Below are 13,845 nucleotides of genomic sequence, written 5' to 3'. Positions count from 1 at the left end.
TCCTGGTATTGGGAAAAACATGAAGGAAACTGTAGCATGCAATTCACAGATGTAACCTAGAATTTGTTAGTGGATTTGTTGCAGAATTTCTGAGAGCAGACTGGAAAAGCATAGGGGCTGATCAGATCACGTGTGGGCATTTACAGCAGTCTGAGAGATTTACAACTGGAGGGAGGAAAAGCAGCACACAATTCCTGGGACAATCTCTTTGCTGGCTGTGGACTTTTTGACAGTCTGTCCCCTGGGGCTGGGGGAGCTGTCACGGGGCAGGGAGGGCCAGGGGTGGCAGTGGCTGCTCAGGGATGGCTTTGGCCCGTGTCCCTGGCAGCAGCCACTGCCCAAGCAGCTGCGCTGCCCCCGGGCTCTCCTCCCGGCCTGCTGGGCTTTGTTGGGTGGCACAGCTTGTGCCCAGGGGCGGCAAGGTGCCTGCAGGCCCCAGCTCTGGGGAAAACAGAGAACGTCCTGCCCGTATCCACCGTGCTGCCAGCTCAGCAGTGCAGCACAGCACGGGCTCACGCTCCCCATTGCTCCCACAGATGCAGCCGGCACCACAACACGTGTTCCCCATTCCCAGAAGAGCTTCAGAATGGGTTGCTGTTGGGGAACCCTCTGTTTGCATGTGATAACAGGCAAGTTTGGCTATCTGTTTCTGCCAGGAAATAATTTGGAAGTGCTCAACTGAACCCTGACTCAGAGCTTCTCCACTGCAGGTCATGTCTTTGATTGTAATTCCGTCCTAGCAGTCAGTTTTATACCCCTCCCCTTATTTTGTATTGTTTTACCATATTTTATTACCAATGGGTTGCTCCTTTACCCCCTGTGTTGTTGCTTTTGCCCCACTTGTCCATCTCTCCAAAGACCTGCCCTTTTGTTCACTGTTCCTCCTCCCATTGCATGTCAGTCCCTCTCCAAGCCTGCCCCTTCCTCTAGAAACTTCCCTATCAATTCTGTATCCTTCGGAACCCCATTGGTTTGTTTAAGTTCTTCCCCTCCCCTGTAATCCCCAATTGGTTTAAACCTTGTATTCCCCGCCTGGTGTTCCACCCTCAGTTTCTCCCAATTGGCTAAAGATTGTATCCTGCCCTGGGACCCTGCCAAGTTTGTAAGTTGGTGTATGCCTTTAATGCAGTGTTGGTCTGGCCCTGATGGTCTGTAGAATAATCACCTTCGGAAAACATAGAGAACACCTCTCCCTGTTCCTCGTCCCTACCCTCAGGGCAGTCCTACCCTCAAGGCAGTCCACCTGTGCTGTAGAGCAGCTGTGCCCTTCAGCCACAGCCCAGATTCGACAGTTTTCTGGGGGCGGCCCAGTCCTACTGTGGGTGTGGGCAGGGGCTGAAGAAATGGGGCAGCACAGCACTTCCCAAATCAGCTCTTCTGTTGCAGTAGAGAGATGGAGCTGTGACCCAGTGTCCTGGTGGTAGCAGCAGCAAAGCCCACCCGGCAGCAGCACTGGCTGAGCTCCATGCCCAGGAGCAGCCATGGATGCCAGCTGTGGGCCCTGCTGTGCAGGAGGGTCCCTGTGTGCCACTGGCAGCTGGGACCTCAGCCACCTCCTCTCTTCACAGGTGCTCCTGTGCATCTCCAGAAGACCAGCCTAACAACGCAGGCAGCGAGAACTTGAACCATGACCTCAGCTCTCCACTTCTGCCCCTATCTGTCCTGCCATTGCGGCAGCACCGTCGTCACGAGGCCGTCCCAAAACCCACCCCTCCACAACGAGACCCTCTGCTCCTGAGCCCCCTGGTCCTGTTCCCCAGCCAGGACTGAAGGTGGGCAGCCCTTGCCTGGCAGGGCAGAGCTTGACCCACATTTTATGTTCAAATGAAGAGATGGAGTTGTCACAACTATGTCCGGGTGGTAGCAGCAGCAAAGCCCACCCGGCAGCAGCACTGGCTGAGCTCCATGCCCAGGAGCAGCCGTGGATGGCCACGGTGTGGGCAGGCAGGAGCCGGGCAGGGGCTGCTGTGCCCAGCGGCGGGGCCCCGAGGGGATGGGGGAGCCCATGCTGAGCGTCCCTGGGCTGAGGGCACATTTCCTTCTGGGGGATCAGCTGGGCCTGGACCTGAAGAGGCACAAAGAGATATTTTGGGGTCCCTGATGAGGGTCCCAGGAGTCCCGCATGTTTTAAATGAATTAGCTTTTTTTGATTAGTAAGGAGAATTTATTCCATAATTAAAATACAGTTGTAGAAAGTCCAGAAGCAAATATCAGACTGGCCCTGAACCGGCTAACAGCATCAGGTGAGACAGGTGGGGCATTTCTCTCCTCTGTGCATCACGAAGGGACAGCTCTCTCAAAGTGTTTCTGTACATTTCCAAGCTCCAAGGGTTGTGGAGGGCAGGAGTTTTTCTGCTTTCTTATGGTTGATCTTATCCTTTTTGCATATTCATGTAGTTTTTCCTTTCTTGCTGCAGCTCTTGCTGAGAGTTTCCCCAAAACTGGTAAATAATTCACTTTGTTAGAGGAAAATCTCCTGCAATATACATTCTAGGAGGCACACATTTATCTTACAGATGATGCATATCGAATGCATATTGCTGAGGTTTGGTCAGAGAAATAATCTTCTGGAATCAGCATTTCTGGGGATGAATATTCAGGCTAGGATTTTGGTGCATATTGATTGCCCGGAACCCTCCTTTGGTATGCTAGGATTTTCATTAGGCGAGATTACTGTAGTCCCAGCATGAATTTGTGCATGCAATCTATCAGAATCCCTCCCTTTCTATATTAATTTATTAAATTTGTACTTTTAGGATACACTTTGACAAAGCTTACTTATTTTCTAACTTTATGTTTAGTATTTATAAAACTTAACAACTACACTTTTATACTACTAGTGAGGGTATAAAATTAACAGCTCTTCTCATAAAATAGATTATTCTAAATCTTTAATTTCTTTTATTTGGATTGTCTATTATACTTTTAATATCAATGCATGTGCTTATTGTACTTTAGATATATTTTGACTCCATAGTCATTTAAGGCTGGTAATATTTGTAAAATAAGTTTTTCATGTTTTCTTATGTTGCCTGCTAAAATGCATCTTTATAACTGTCTCATGTTCTTGTTTTCTAATTCTTGAGCAATTTGCTTTATTCTACTCTCAGGATTTATTTCTTCTCTATCTCTTACAGAACAAGAAGTTTTAATATATTGCTTACAAATTTTGCCATTTTATTCTTTTTGCTATATTTCACATTTTCTTTATTCCAGTGTCTTTTACTACTCATAGCGAACATTCTGAATTTGTTAAAATTATAGCATACTACACTAACTTGGGATTGTGCATATGGCTCATTCTTTTTGGGCTTGGATAACTAATACAGTGACAATAATCCTCTGCAATTTTAACTCTCTACCTCTCTTAAAGCCCCTTTGGGTTGCAGCCAAAGGGCCAAGATGTGTATCTTCTTGGTAGCAGAGCTTACACCGTGGGATCTAGTCACTGATGTCATTCGTCTCATTCTCAGTATTTACTTCATAAGATTTAGAAGAGCCTTTTAAATTGTTTTTCAGGATTTAGGATAGCATCTGCTTATTTCTAATTGTTATAGTTTTATTTCTTTGACATTTTAGCTCTAAAGTTGTAATTAGTCTATACACTTCTCTTTCTTTCAGCTACACTTGCCTTTTTTTCTTTTACTTTAATTTGATCTCTAATAAATATCTAACAGCTTTTGTTATATCCTATCTGATTTTAATTTTAATTTTAATGTTTCTTGGAACTTAAATCTGGTTTGTATTTTATATACTTAATTTTTTCAGATTTTTCACTAATCATATTACTTGTTCTAATATATTCTTTACACTGTCTAATATATTCTTTACACTGTTCCATTAGCTTTTACTTTTCTTTTCTTTCTTTTTTCTATTATAACAAAAGCACTAAAATATTTTATTTTTTGAAATACATTTGCATACCACACTCTAAATATTCAGTTCACTTAAAACAGCCTCATGTATAATACACTTTAAAATAAAACATTTTACTTCTCATAATAATTGGTTTTACAGCTTACAGGTGTAGGTATTAACATGCATCAGTCTTTTTTACTTCTAGGAGTAGTGGTGACTTTTTAGTGAGGTTTGGCTGGTGTTTCTGTTGGTGGTTTTACAGGTCTTCTGTTCTGCCTTTCTTTGCAGGTGCATTTCCCTCATGCTTCCCCTGGGTCTCAGCAGCCGGGGCCTTTGGCTGCACATCTGGACACACCGAGCCCGGCACAGCGGGAAGGGATCCATGGCAGCCTCGCTGCCCCACTGCTGCTTTGACGCCCTGCAGGGCTGTTTCCCAGCCTGGCCTGGCTGCAGCTTCTGCCCAGCCCCTGCAGGAAGGCATTTGGCATCAGCTGACAGGGAGCCCAGCTACACCACAGGCCTGAGATCCCCTGCAATTTTCCAGTCGCCGGGTAGAACAGAAAGGGCAGCAGTTTGGAGAAGCGAGGGCCCTGGCCTACCCAAAAAGTTTATAGGGATTTCCTGATTCTTAGCCATGTCTTTGACAAGCATTCCCTCCTGAAGGCACCACCTCCCCAGTGGGGAACAGCCCCACCTGATCCATCTGTCCCTTTTCCTTTCTGTAGAAGTGGATGGAGAAGCTGGGCAGAAGGCGACGTTTCCCGGAGGAAGCAGTGGATCTGTGCCAGCCTCTGCTGCAGGAAGAGAGGCGATGCCAGGCACAGTCCCAGGAGGTAATTGCTGTGCCTCTGGGCCTGAGCCCTGCTGAGACTTCAGCTGCCCTCTCTGCTGCATGGCAGTGCAGGCACAGCCCGGACAAGACTGGCACAGCCCAGGGGAATTATCCCGAGCAGGCTCGGGGCACTCGGGTACTGAGCAGTCCTGCTGGGGTCCCTCCGTGGGAGACACTTCCTGAAACCTGGGAACAACTGCACGGGGTGCCTGTGGTGGGGAAAGGACAGAGAGAGATAGCAAGGCTCCAGCGTGTCCTTAGTGGGCTTAGCTTGGTCCCCTTAGGCTGAGGGAGCTGTCCCAGCAGATGGAGGAAGGGTGGCTGGGATTACAGGCAGGAGGGAGTTTGCTAGGGATATTTGCAGCACTGCCTGCTGCAGTTCTTCCCAGGGATTAAAGGAGGGTTTTCTTTGTGTGACTGAGAGAATCCCCACGGGCCCTTGGCTGCTCCAGCCACATCTCCAGGGATGTTGCACAGGGCCTGCAAAGAGGATAGGGATTGACCATGAGCCTGCCCAGAGCTCTCCAGGCCCCTGAGCAGCTTTGGCCTTGTCCATTCACATCTGGCTCCCAAGGCCTTACCCGACCTACATGCAGTGCCCAGTTCCCTGAGGCAGAAGGGGATCCCAGCACATCATGGACATGGTTCTGATCTTTGCTAACTTCTAGACTGGGACCAGGACATGGATTATCTGGGAAACCTGCTGGATTATGGCTTGAAACTCATGGGAAATCCTGGAGGCAAGTGCTCAATGTACCTTTCCTGAGAGAATACACAGTGACCAAGTGGCAAGAGCTCATATATTTGCCCTTTCACTTAAGATCATCTGAAGGTTGATGGAATACGGAAAATTTTGCCCTGCTCCCTTCTGGAGCCCTGAGTGATCCCACAGGATCACTGTCAGTGCGAGGAAGGAGAATTTAGCTGTCCATCTTCCTCCTGTGTGCAATGCCAGTGTGTCCTTCCGTGTGCTCTGTGCAGCCAGGGAGAAGAGCCGAGAGGGAAGGGGCCGGGCCCAGGGCTGTGCCCGGGGCTGAGCCTTGTGGGCAGCCTGAGGATCTCCTGCAGTGCCACAGGAGCTCTTCTGTCCTGCCTTTCTTTGCAGCTGAACCTGCTGGTGAAGGTGGTGCAGCTTCCCAAGCCACATCCAGGACTGAGCCTCTGGGAGATGCTGAGGGTAAGTCATGGTCTTTTCCTCTGGGAGAGCTGCCAGCTCAGAGCCCAAAGCTGGGCCAGGAGGGCATTGCTGCAGGTGCCAGCACAGAACCATGCACATGTGTGCCCTCGCCCTGCGCGATCCCCTCCCTGCTCCTGCGGCTCAGGCATGGCAGCTGTTTGGAAAGTGAGAGCCCTGGACCTGCTCCAAAAGCCATGACATTTTCTGAAACCTATCCCCATGTTGGACAAGTGTGACATCTGGAGATGCCACCACCCAAATCAGGAACTCTTCCATCTAATCCAGCTGTCCTTTTTCCTGTCAGAAGTGATGGACCAAAAATCTGTGCAGAAGGAGGCACATCCTGGAGGAAGCATTTCCCCATGGACAGCCCCTGTTGCTGGAAGGAAAGTGATGTCAGACACGGGCACGGGCACAGCAGGTAATTGCTTTGCCGGTCTCAGCCCTGGGTGGGGCTGTGTGGCAGCAGCTCTTCCCCCAGGGCCTGCCCTTGCCCAGCCCGGCAGCAGCCAAAGCTGGAGGCGCCTCGGCTTCCAGGCCTCTGGAGCTCATTCAAAGCCCCGGGGAAACAGGACTGGTGCAGCAACGTCCCTCCCGCTGCAGCTGCTGCGGAGCTGGCCCTGAGTGCCCAGAGGCCCAAGGCACAGGAGCAGCCCCGAGCAGGAGCCCTGCCGCCAGCCCAGGGCCAGAGGCAGCCCTGGCTCCCGACTGAGCAGGGGCTGCGCTGGGTCCTGACAGGGCCTGAGCCTGTCCCCTGGGGCTGGGGGAGCTGTCACGGGGCAGGGAGGGCCAGGGGTGGCAGTGGCTGCTCAGGGATGGCTTTGGCCCCTGTCCCTGGCAGCAGCCACTGCCCAAGCAGCTGCGCTGCCCCCGGGCTCTCCTCCCGGCCTGCTGGGCTTTGTTGGCTGGCACAGCCTGTGCCCAGGGGCGGCAAGGTGCCTGCAGGCCCCAGCTTTGGGGAAACAGAGAATGTCCTGCCCGTATCCACCGTGCTGCCGGCTCAGCAGTGCAGCACAGCACGGGCTCACGCTCCCCATTGCTCCCACAGATGCAGCCGGCACCACAACACGTGTTCCCGATGCCCAGAAGGGCCTCGGAAGGGGCTTCTATATGGGAACAGGCTGCTGGACAGGGTTACTGGCAGGCCTGCTTTGTTTGGAGTTTATTCTCATATTGTGCTGTGTCAGAATCTGGTGTTACTGGAAGAAGAAACGGTGAGTGGACATCTTTCCCTGAAAGAGCTTCTTTTGAAAATCTAATGTAGACAGGAAGCATTCCCAGCGAGGTCGTAGTGGAGCTGTGGCCAGTCCATGGTTCTCGAAATAACTCTGCTGAGGGTTCTGCTGCTGCCCAGTGCTTCCATTGGCCTCTTAATTGCTGGGCCTTGTCCTGGGGTCCCGCTGGGGCTGCAGCCAGTGCTGGTTTCCACTGAGGCTGCCTGGCCAAGAGCAGCCCCAGGGGCACGGGGCAGAGGCAGAGGGAGCTGGGGAGGAGAAAGAGCAGGGCCGAGATTGCCCTTGAAAGGCAGAGGCGCTCTGGGGCCCGCTCCTGGCCAGGGACCCTGCCCAGAGCCATCCCCTGTTGGCCAGGGCCTTGAGGGGCAGCTGTCCAGCTGGGCTGAGCTGTGCCAGCAGCTCCAGCCGTGCTGGGGAGCCTTGCCAGCCCTGGGCCCTGCTGTGCAGGAGGGTCCCTCTGTGCCACTGGCAGCTGGGGCCTCAGCCACCTCCTCTCTCCACAGGAGCACCTCTGGAACTTCACCAGACCGGCCAAAGGCCTCAGTCATGGAGAACTGGGCCTGTCATGCTGCATCTCCGTGCCAGTGTCCGTTGTCCCTTCCACAGGTGCATTACCAGCTTATAGGTGGAAATATGCCGCCGCCACCACCCACCTCCCTCTCCGAAGGGACTGACCTTGCTCTCCATCCAGGACAGGAGGTGCAGCCCTCTAGCCTAGGAATGGATTGTTGAAAAAGTTATATTTACTTGTAAAAATTTTAAATGTTTTTTAAAACCTTTATTAAAAGTATAACAAGGGACTGAATTGAGAAAATGTTATGGCTCCGGGTATAGAGGATTTTCCCACCACATGCTCATCCACACAATGGAGGTTTCACCTTTTAACTCTTTTGCCCTTCTTAAAGTTCTGTCCATCAACTCCTTCTTTGATGTCCAGTGGTGGAGTTTACTTCCGTACATCTCGCTTGGAGGTCAGGTGCTGCTCTCGTAGCAAGGTGACCCTCTTAAATGTCCCAAACTCAGGTAACCCCATGATGAAAACACAACAGGGGGTAAAACATATCTGTAAGTGTATAAATCTTCTCTTAACATGTATACATGATATTTATCCTTTAATTGTGAGAGTCAACTGTCACATTACTCATCTATCACAGGCTTGAGTCCAGCTTCAGCTCAGGTGTATGTGTGCTACCACCAGCACTGGCGGAGCTGCTCGTCTGGGCACAGCCAGGCATGGGCAGGTAGCAGCTGGGCATGGGGCTCATCAGACCAACAGCACTCTCATGTTATCTTTGTCGTTCATTTTGAAACATTTAGATATGTTTTTCCTTTGTAGCATTGAGGAGAGTTTTTCATAGAATACGGACACCAGATATTTGTTCCCCTTTCCTCCAACAGTTCTGTATTTGTCCAAGTAGTTTTACAGTCAGGGAAACCTAGAATCCTCTGACACTTTGGCAATAAAAAGTAAAATTGCTTTTAATTCTTAATGTTTAGTCTTACACAGGCTGGACAAGACCGGCATTGCCCATGGGAATTATCCCAAACAGGCTCAGGGCACTCGGGTTCTGAGCAGTCCTGCTGGGGTCCTTCCATGGGGGACACATCCTGAAACCCGGCAGTAACTGCATGGGGTGCCAATGGTGAGGACAGGACAGAGGGTAAGAGCAAGGCTCCAGTGTGTCCTTAGTGGGCCTGAGCCTGTCCCCTGGGACTGGGGGAGCTGTCACGGGGCAGGGAGGGCCAGGGGTGGCAGTGGCTGCTCAGGGATGGCTTTGGCCCATGTCCCTGGCAGCAGCCACTGCCCAAGCAGCTGCGCTGCCCCCGGGCTCTCCTCCCGGCCTGCTGGGCTTTGTTGGGTGGCACAGCTTGTGCCCAGGGGTGGCAAGGTGCCTGCAGGCCCCAGCTCTGGGGGAAACAGACAACGTCCTGCCCGTATCCACCGTGCTGCCAGCTCAGCAGTGCAGCACAGCACGGGCTCATGCTCCCCACAGATCTTGTAGAGGTTCAAAGCAAGACAGGAACACATGCCCTGATTCCACTTTGATGAATCCCAATGATTTTCTGCTTGCAGGATGGGCACAAGCAGTGCATGACAGGTATAGCAGAGCCGCTGTTCACTGTGTCACTTGCCATGGCCTCTTTCACAGTTGTATATTTCTCCCTTCATATATCCTGCCAAACACCTAAGGGAGAACTGGACCTCTAATCGCATCGCACATCTCCATGCCCATGCCTGATGTCCCTGTACCAGCTGCTTTAACAGCTTGTTGCTGTGCAGATGCTGCCTCCAGCCAGACAAGGTCCTCTCCCCTTGAAGGCACTGGCCCTGCTCTCTGGCCCCTACTGAAGGTGGGCAGGGCTTGGCCCAGCTCTTCTCTTGCAATAAAGAGATGGAGCTGTCACCCCAGTGTCCGGGTGGTAGCAGCAGCAAAGCCCACCCAGGATCAGCACAGGCTGAGCTGCGTGCCCAGGGGCAGCTGGGGATGTCCACAGTGTGGGCAGGCAGGAGCCAGGCAGGGGCTGCTGTGACCAGTGGCGGGTCCCCGGGGAGGATGGGGCAGCCCATGCTGAGCGTCCCTGGGCTGAGGGACCTTTCCTTCCATGGGACCATCTGGGCCTGGACCTCCTCCAGTGGCTTGCCCAGGAAAAGAGGGAAGCCATCAAGAGCCTGTGAGTTACGCAGGGATGGGGTGCAGCTTCCTCCCTCCTTGGTTAGCGGGCAGATTAAAAGAGGCCTCTAGGGTTTGTGGCAAACAGGAGTGGGCAAACAGGGCCGTGGCATGTCTCTGAGGGGCAATTCACGAGGCAGTTTGCACAGGTAGGGCAAGCAGGCAGGGTTGCAGGTTTTCTTGCTAGGAAGGTTTACTGTGTGTTGTTTGCAGTGTTTCTGTTGGTTGCTTGGTTTTGGGGTTTCTGGTAGTAATGGTTTTTACACAATCAAAAACTGTAGTTAGTACAAGTGCATGTAACTAGGTGGAGCCCTCCAAAAAGGATGTGTCTGTCCTGACCCAGTCCTGTGCAGAGTGTTTGAGCTTAGCAGTGGTTTCAGGGGGCAGTGAGGAGAAAAGCTGCCTGCGGTGTGAACAGGTGAATTATGTCCTTTCACTGGTGGCCGAGCTTAGGGAGGAAATTTAAAGACTAAGGAGTATCAGGGAAAGTGAAAGGGAAATAGATTGGTGGAGTTCAGCCCTTCCATCCTTACGCGAGGCCCAGCAACATGGTCAAACTGTCAAGCAAGAGAAGGACACCTGGTAGATGAAGGGGAGTGGAAATGGTCCCTCCATGGTGAGGTTATGATAAAAATTCCTCCCGACCCCTCTCCCATAGCCAGGGGCCACTTCAGAATAGGTATGAGCCCCTGGATCTAGAGAGTCAGCCAAATGATTAAGAAGAAAATTATCTGCCCAGAGAGCCTCCCAATTATGATTAATCTGTAACATGGATTGCCACCTCTAACATCAAAAGGGAAAGAAGGGTAATGGTGGTGGGTGATTCCCTTCTGAGGGGAACAGAGGGCCCCATGTCAAGGGGACCCACCCCACAGAGAGGTCTGCTGCCTCCCTGGGGCCCAGGTGCAGGATATTCCTGAGGGAATTCCTGGGCTCATTCAGTCCTTTGATTATTATCCACTGTTGAAACTCCAGGCTGGAAGTGATGAGATTAAGAAGAGGAGTGTCAGGAAAATTGAAAGGGACTTCAGGGCATAGGGACAAGTGGTTGATAGGACAGGGACACATGTAGTCTTTTCCTCAGTCCCTTTGGTGGCTAAGAAGAACAGTGAAAGGAATAGAAGTGCTCAAATTATTAACAAGTGGCTCAAGGGTTGGCGTTACCTGCAGAATTTTGAATTCTTTGATTATGGGGCAACTTTTACTGTACCTGGCCTGCTGGAACCAGATGGGCTCCATCTCTCTGTTAAAGGCAGAAGGTTTTTAGCTCATGAACAGGCAGGACTTGTTGAGAGGGCTTTAAACTAGGATTGAAGAGGGAAGGGGATGCAGCTGGGCTGTCTGGAAACAGGCCCAAGGGTGGTAAGCCTGAGTTAGGGGTGAAATCAGATGCAGCCCAGCTGAGGTGCATGGATACCAGTGCATGCAGCATGGGTAACAAACAGGAAGAGCTGGAGGCCATGGTCCAACAGCAGAGCTGTGGTGTAATTGCCATCAGGGAAATGTGGTGGGATGACTCACATGGCTGGAGCACTGCATGAGATAGCCTTCAGAAGAGACAGGAAAGGGAGCAGAGGTGAAGGGGTGGCCCTTTATATTAGGGAGGGCTTTGATGCTATGGATGTTGAAAGTAATGATGAAGTTGAATGTCTGTGGGTGAGAATTAGGGGGAAGGCCAACAAGGCTGACATCCTACTGGGAGTCTGTTATTGTCCACCCAGCTGGAAGAAGTGGTGGACAACTCATTCTATAAGCAGCTAGAGAATGTTTCTGGGTAATCAGCCTTTGTTCTTGTAGGTGGTTTCAATTTGCCAGATATCTGCTGGGAACTTAATGCAGAATAAAAAAGGCAGTCCAGGAAATTTTTAGAGTGTGTGGAGGACAACCTTTTGTCACAGCTAGTGGGTGGGCCCACCAGGGGAGGGACTGTGTTAGATCTGTTGTTTGCAAATAGAGATGGGCTGGTGGGAGATGTGGTGGTTGGAGGCTCCATGGGGCAGAGTGATCACGAGATTATAAAATTCTCAATATTTGGTGAAGTCAGGAGGAACATTAATAAGACTTTTATACTAGACTTTCGGAGAGCAGACTTTGGCCTATTTAGGAGGCTTATTCAAAGAGTTCCTTGGGAAGCAGCCCTTAAATGCAAGGGGGTTCAAGAAAAGTGGATGTGTTTCAAAACAGAGATCTTGGGGGCACAGGAACAGACCTTCCCTGTGTGCTGAAAGATGAGGCGACGAGGCAATCACCCAGCCTAGAGGGGGAGGGAGGTTTTGGGGACCTTAAGAATAAAAAGAGGATGAATCATGTTTGGAAGGAGGGTCAGGTCTCTCAAGAAGTATTTAAGAGGGCTTCTAGAGCATATATGAAAAAAATCAGGGAGGCCAAAGATCAGTTTGAACATAAAATGGCAACTTTTGTAAAGGATAATAAAAATGTTTTTACAAGTATATTTATGATAAAAGGAAGGGTAAGACCAACCTCTGTTCTATACTGGATGAAGGAGAGAACTTAGTAACTGCAGATGAGGAGAAGGCAGAAGTGCTTAACACCTTCTTTGCCTCAGTCTTCGGTGGGAAGACGGCTTGTCCCCAGGACAACTGTCCTCTTGGGTTGGTTGATGGTGCCAGGGAACAGAATGGTCCCCCCATTATCCAAGAGAAGGCAGTCAGAGAACTTCTGAGCTGCTTGGATGTTCATAATACATGGCACCAGATGGGATCCACCCCAGAGTGATGAGGGAACTGGCAGATGAGCTTGCCAAGCTGCTCTCCATAATTTACCAGCAGTCCTGGCTCACTCCTGAGGTTCCAGATGACTGGAAGCTGCCCAATGTGACGCCCATTCACAACAAGGGTGGGAAGGAGGATCCTGGTAATTACAGGTCAGTCAGTCTGACCTCAGTACCCAGGAAGAAAATAGAACAGTTTATACTGAGTGTCATCACCCAGCACTTACAGGATGGCCAGGGCATCAGACCCAGCCAGCAGGGGTTTAGGAGGGGTAGGTCGTGTTTGACCAACCTGGTCTCCTTTTATGACCAGGTGACCCTCCTGGTGGATGCAGGACAGGCTGTGGATGTGTCTATTTGGACTCCAGCAAGGCCTTTGGCACTGTCTCCCACAGCACACTCCTGGAAAAGCTGCAGCCCAGGGCTGGGACAGGAGCACTCTGTGCTGGGTTCAGAACTGGCTGCATGGCCGGCCCAGAGAGTGCTGGTGAGCGCTGCTGCATCCAGCTGGCAGCCAGGCACCAGTGCTGTCCCTCAGGGCTCTGTGCTGGGGCCAGCTCTGTTCAATATTTTTATTGACCACATGGATGAGGGGATTGAGTCTTTCATTAGTAAATCTGCAGATGACACTGAGCTGGGAGTGTGTGTCCATCTGGTGGAAGGCAAGAGGGCTCTGTAGGGAGACTTGGAATGGTTGGATGGATGGGCAGAGTCCAGTCAGATGAAGTTTAATGACTCAACATCCCATGTCCTGCATTTTGGTCACAATGACCCCCTGCAATGCCAGAGGCTGGAGATGGTGTGGCTGCACAGTGCCCAGACACAAAGGGACCTGGGGGTCCTGCTCGACAGCTGGCTGAACATGAGCCAGCAGTGTGCCCTGGTGGCCACGAAGGCCAATGGCTCCTGGCCTGGATCAGGAATGGTGTGGCCAGCAGCAGCAGGGAGGTCATTCTTCCCCTGCACTTGGCACTGGTGTACTTGCCATTCTTCCCCTGGACTGGCACCATACTTTGATTGCTGTGTCCAGTTCTGGGCCCCCCAATTTAGGAAGGACATGGACGGGCTGGAGCGTGTCCAGAGAAGGGCAACAAGGCTGGTGAGGAACTTGGAACACAAATCCTGTGAGGAACGACTGAGGGAGCTGGGGTTGTTTATCCAGGAGAAGAGAAGATTCAGAGGTGACCTTATTGCACTCTACAACTTCCTGAAAGATGGTTGTAGTCCGGTGGGGTTGGTCTCTTTCTTCAGGCAACAACTGACAGAACCAGAGGACAGAGTCTTAAGCTGCACCAAGGGAAATAGAGGTTGGATGTTAGAAACATTTTCTTTACAGAAAG

The 13,845-nt window shown here is 51.2% G+C and overlaps 1 long non-coding RNA gene across 1 annotated transcript; it reads left to right on the top strand.

The window, feature by feature from the left end:
* The first annotated feature begins 4,837 nt into the window (after positions 1–4,837).
* Positions 4,838–8,252, top strand: LOC135287447 (uncharacterized). Its single transcript, XR_010351128.1, has 4 exons — positions 4,838–5,867; positions 6,172–6,288; positions 6,916–7,081; positions 7,606–8,252. It is a non-coding gene; the product is annotated as an uncharacterized LOC135287447 (long non-coding RNA).
* The last annotated feature ends 5,593 nt before the right edge of the window (positions 8,253–13,845 follow it).

This window comes from Passer domesticus, chromosome 29 (assembly GCF_036417665.1).
Source record: "Passer domesticus isolate bPasDom1 chromosome 29, bPasDom1.hap1, whole genome shotgun sequence".
Taxonomy (NCBI): domain Eukaryota; kingdom Metazoa; phylum Chordata; class Aves; order Passeriformes; family Passeridae; genus Passer; species Passer domesticus.
The sequence above is the reverse complement of the archived record's forward strand: the minus strand, read 5'-3'. Positions and strand labels throughout refer to the sequence as shown.